Source organism: Nothoprocta perdicaria, unplaced genomic scaffold (genome assembly GCF_003342845.1).
Source record: "Nothoprocta perdicaria isolate Ctin4 unplaced genomic scaffold, notPer1 scaffold_0, whole genome shotgun sequence".
In the NCBI taxonomy this organism is placed as follows: Eukaryota; Metazoa; Chordata; class Aves; order Tinamiformes; family Tinamidae; genus Nothoprocta; species Nothoprocta perdicaria.
The window spans coordinates 19,687,736-19,692,409 of NW_020454092.1; the positions used below are offsets into that span (position 1 = coordinate 19,687,736).

At 45.8% G+C, this 4,674-nt stretch overlaps 1 long non-coding RNA gene across 1 annotated transcript; it reads left to right on the forward strand.

Moving 5' to 3' along the window:
• Window positions 1-2,815: 2,815 nt before the first annotated feature.
• On the forward strand, window positions 2,816-3,806 carry LOC112960262. The gene is made up of 2 exons (XR_003251728.1): window positions 2,816-3,336; window positions 3,710-3,806. It is a non-coding gene; the product is annotated as an uncharacterized LOC112960262 (long non-coding RNA).
• The last annotated feature ends 868 nt before the right edge of the window (window positions 3,807-4,674 follow it).

Here is a 4,674-nt window from a genome sequence, read left to right on the forward strand (position 1 = left end):
TTTTGTGCYTTTCATCATGTCATCAGAGGCCCGTTTTGTCATAGAGGCCTGTTTTGTTTGAGAGAGCTCGAGCCTTGCATGACTTCCCCATCATTCACATCATACAAACCACAGTCAAATGGTATTGTAAGGAACGAACCTATAAAAGAGTTTTGTTGGGAAAACATTGGTATTTTTAAAGCAAAATATAGTTTTATATTTTACAAAAAGTTAATGTCACTGTTAATTAAAAAGCAATCGTTATTTTTTCTGAGAAACTGGTTCTTTCTATGTTTTGCATGTTTTCCAGTGTGGTTTTGGAAAATCATAGGAGTAAAAGAACATGGCAATTGTAGCCCTTTTTCTGCTAGCAAACTCCTTACATTCAAGAACTTGACACATATGTTTATTCGATCTTTGGATCTATGCAGATACGCACAGCTAGGGGAGCATGGACTAACCTTGGGCTGGTTTCAGGCTGTGTGTTACTCATTCCGCAGGGAGGTGTAGACAACACAGCTTGACCCACGTCCTCCCCTAGCTGACGTGGCAAGTCTCGTAGAGCATCTTCGCAGAAAATACAGTGGGATCTTCCTCAAGCCTATTAGACTAACTGCAATACAGGGAGACCTTTCTCTTCCTATTTTTCCCTGTGTAAAACACCAAATAGTACTTCCCTTCGCCAAAAATGAAGCTGTAGACCTGTAGGTTTGTGAAATGATCAGCTACTTCAGTGCTATTTCACACACCACAACTGTCCTTTTACATCTTTTTTTAGTCTCCTCAAGCTGTTTCTCTCAGAAGCAATGAAGCCCAAATCAATAGCTACTTTGCAGATCATGGTAGGGTTTTCTCTGTACGTCTGTACCATTCCCTGCTCTTTGTTAATTTTTCAGCTATCTGTTGGGCCTAGAGGGCACAGCACTAATCACAAGACTGGTTTTATTGTCGGTGCTGAGTGTCAGTGACCTGTAGTTTTTGGAACCTTGTTATGGCTCTTGTGCAATCACAAAATATTTACCTGGGCGGAACAAGTAAAAGACTGATAATACTTTTCAGTCAGTTAAATAATGTGAGTACATACTGTGGTTTTTTTTTTTTTTTTTTCACAAGTTCTGTTATGCAGAGTAACATTTATTTGCCTGTGAGAACTTCTAAATAGGCCAAAACCTTTTCAGTAAAATATAAAAACTTCCAATATAGGTAGAACTTGATTCAAAAGGAAGTTGGAGACAGGAGAATGGAAGAGATTGTGAAAGGATGTGTCTTTAATAACTTACTACATGAATTTCAGTAATTGATTAATTTCAGGCTGAAAAATGTAAATATATGTAAATATAGAGCCCCACAGAACATCATGAGGCTTAGCTGATGATGCTAAAGCTTTTGAAAGGTGCTAGGAAAGCGCAGACTTTCATAATTCATATCAATCAAGCCACTAAATATGACAGAAAAACTGAGGATCATTTTTCATTTTATGCATTCTAGCAGGGAGAAATGTGCAAATTACATAACTGACCACCAAGTGTCACTGTTTGGTATTTTTACACTCTTATTTCTGTGCTCATAATGGTGTAAAAACGTCCTCATTTCCAACAAGACTATTTCTGAGCTACAGGAGACTTACCCTGCGGGTTAGGGGCGCCTCAGTGCATGAGTATGTGGCTTGCTTTAGCAAGGCGCCTAGAAGTAATGCCTGAACCAAATATTGTTCATAATATTAAATACAATAATGTAGGTCCCACTGAAAATTAAATGATGTATAGATACAATTCCCAAACACGTTTTGTTTTTGTTGTTAGGAAAAGTAGACATTCYTCACTGACAGAATACTGTCAGATACTTTGTCAAGAAGGCAAAGGACAAATTACCAAAATGAGTGAACATAGTTCCTACTATTAGGAGTAATTTAGAATGACTTAAAATGTAACAACAGTAGACATTAGACATCACGAGATTGGACCACAGCCCTGGTCTGAGGTGCTGAGCTATTCTTTCCTGTTTCTGCAATGATAATGTAGGTCATAGTCCTTACCGTGATTGACACGAAAATGGAATGTGCTGACAGCCGCTCATGTGAGCTGTAGCTCATGCACAGATTTCCAACTGGGTTTAAAAAATAAAATGAACTCCTATATACCTATATGTATAGATGAACTCCTATGTACCTATACAACATACATAGGTTCTCTTTGCCACTACCTGCTTTGGCCCATACCGGAGCTCAGTTTGCCAGGGCTGTGGTGTTCCTGATGTGTYCATGTGTAGCTGCAGCTTGAAAGATATAGAATAGTTACATCAATAGCTATATATATTTGCAATGCAATTCTCTGAAATTCAGGTGTCATAAGTGTTCCTTAGAAAGACCCTCCTTAGTGCTAATACTGGTTTGTCTTTGTTGGCACCAAATCTGTACCTTCCTTTCAGATGAGGCCCTTCCCCACAAATCTCATCCAATCTATCATCCATACCATCTGCTTACCATAGCCATGCCTTATAAATGGACATATCTGGATTGTTTTGAAAAAGTAGCAACTCTTAGTCAATAATATTAGATCTTGGCTGGTTCTGATTATCCTCAGCTCTTCCCTTCTGTGTGTCCTGAAAACCCTCTGTGGGAAAAGTGCTTCTCTACAGTGTTTTTTGCATCTCTATAAAGAGATGACCCCAGTGAAACAGAATATGCTGTCAGGGCCCTTGATGTACTAATAGGTCTTCATGGCCACACCTGGGGCCTCCACCACCTCCTATCCAAGAGCCCAGGTGCTACATTTAAGCTCCACCCTGGGCCTTCATTCCCTGCTAGAGCTTGTTGCAGGAGGGTGGATCCTGACCTGTGGAGATCTGGATCCTGACCTGTGGCCTGATTTCCAAGCTTGACCCTAGATGTGCCTTGTAATTGTGGGCCCAACTGGAGATCAGCGGCTGTGTCTGACTCTAGTATCCTTCAGCACACCTGCTCCTCACCCATGGACACACTTCTAGGCTTGACTTTGGACCTGCCTTGTCACCATGAACTTGCCTGGTGGTGTGGCCTCCTGGTGGAACTTGGCTGCCATCTCCAGGCAAGCCAAGCCTGCCCCCTCGTTTGGTTACTGGGGATGAGGCYCTGGCTGGTGAGATCTTCTGCTGACTCCCTGTCCCATTGGGAACATCTGGCCTTCACCGTTCCCTGGCATACGGAGCATAAATGCAGGACAGAGGAGCTGCCTGCAGAGACATCAGATCTGAGAAAATTAAAAAAGAAAAAGCAAGTGTGTGAAGAGCTGCAACAGTAAAGAGCATGTGAAAACAAGATGCAGAAACCAAGAATTATGTGCTTCCAGGAAATGGGTAGAAGGAAGCTTATGAGTAAAGGTGAGTAGGAAATGGCAGATGCTAAGACATGATACCCCTGATACCCCTGAGAAGGATGGAGAATGAAAGAAATGGTGAGTCAAGGAGAGTTACTCCTGTTGCTCAAACTAGGATATTTTACCAAAATGCAGTCCTGGCTGTTCCACTGAGGACAGACAACATAAGATTCTTCACAAAAACATAAGAATTGGATAACAAAAAGATTAAGTTAAGGTTAAGGTTAAGGTTAAGATGCATAATGATGCAGTTAAGATATTCATTAAGATTCCTGTGCTGAAGCAGTAACCACACCTTACTGTAAGGTGCCTATGGTACTAAATGGGGGGGTAGATTTCCAAGCCACTGAAGCTTCTGATGGTTTATTACAATGCAGGATTCTGAAGATCTGCTGCAAGACCCAAGTGAAGCAATTCTTCCTAYGAAACAAATCGTGAAGGAAAGCAAGATATGGCTTCTATTTAATAATTTCCTGAAAGAAAAGATCAAACAAAAGCGCTCCTATGTTTTATTCCTCTAGCAGGACAAGGAAGACACGGTGTGTGAAGAGGTGTACGTGTCTATCTGGGGCGCGTGATGCCCTGTTCATGCGTGGCAACGTGGCTGCGTGTCTGTTTACAGCCGCCTGGATAAAGTGTCTGGTTCAAGGGCAGCAGCTCAACTGCGCTTTGTGTCCCGCTCTATACCTGAGACACCCCGCTATGAGGGGTTTTGAGGAAATTGAGGAAAAATGTCAAAATAGAGGATGAGCCCCGAGGTTCTGCCCTGCTGGAGAGGATGGTGTCTTGCCCTGTATCTGTCACAAGGTCCACACAGCTGCGCATGGCGCTGCTGCTTCGCTGMTTGCTGTCCTTGGCCTCCCTTAGAGCTGCAGAAACTATTTTTGCCTCGTTCACCGAGGGTGTTTCTGCCCAAACGCYGCACTCCGTGGTGCGGCCGCCGGCACCGCTACGCTGAGCTACCCGAGCCGTAACGAGAGGTCGGTGTGAGGCGGCACSCTGCGCTCCGCGCTCGCCGCCATGTCGTGTGCGGGGAGCAGCGGCCGCGGGGCGGAGCGGGGCCGCGGGACGTGCAGGGCACGGACGAGCCGACCGGCCCCGCGGCCCTCAGCAGGGCGCGAGCCGCCGCCAGGGGGAGCCGCCCGTCCCGGCGAGCGCGCCCCCGGCGGCCATTGGTCCAAGTGGCTCCCGCCCCTGCGGCCGATTGGCGCAGCCGGCCGCCACTCGTGGCGGCACCGCCCCCGCCCGCCCGGCCCGGTGGGCGCGGGGGCGGCTCGCCGGTCTCCGTGCGTCGCTGTGGGCGGGAGCGCAGCGGGCGCTGACGCAGCCGCGGCGCCGGGCC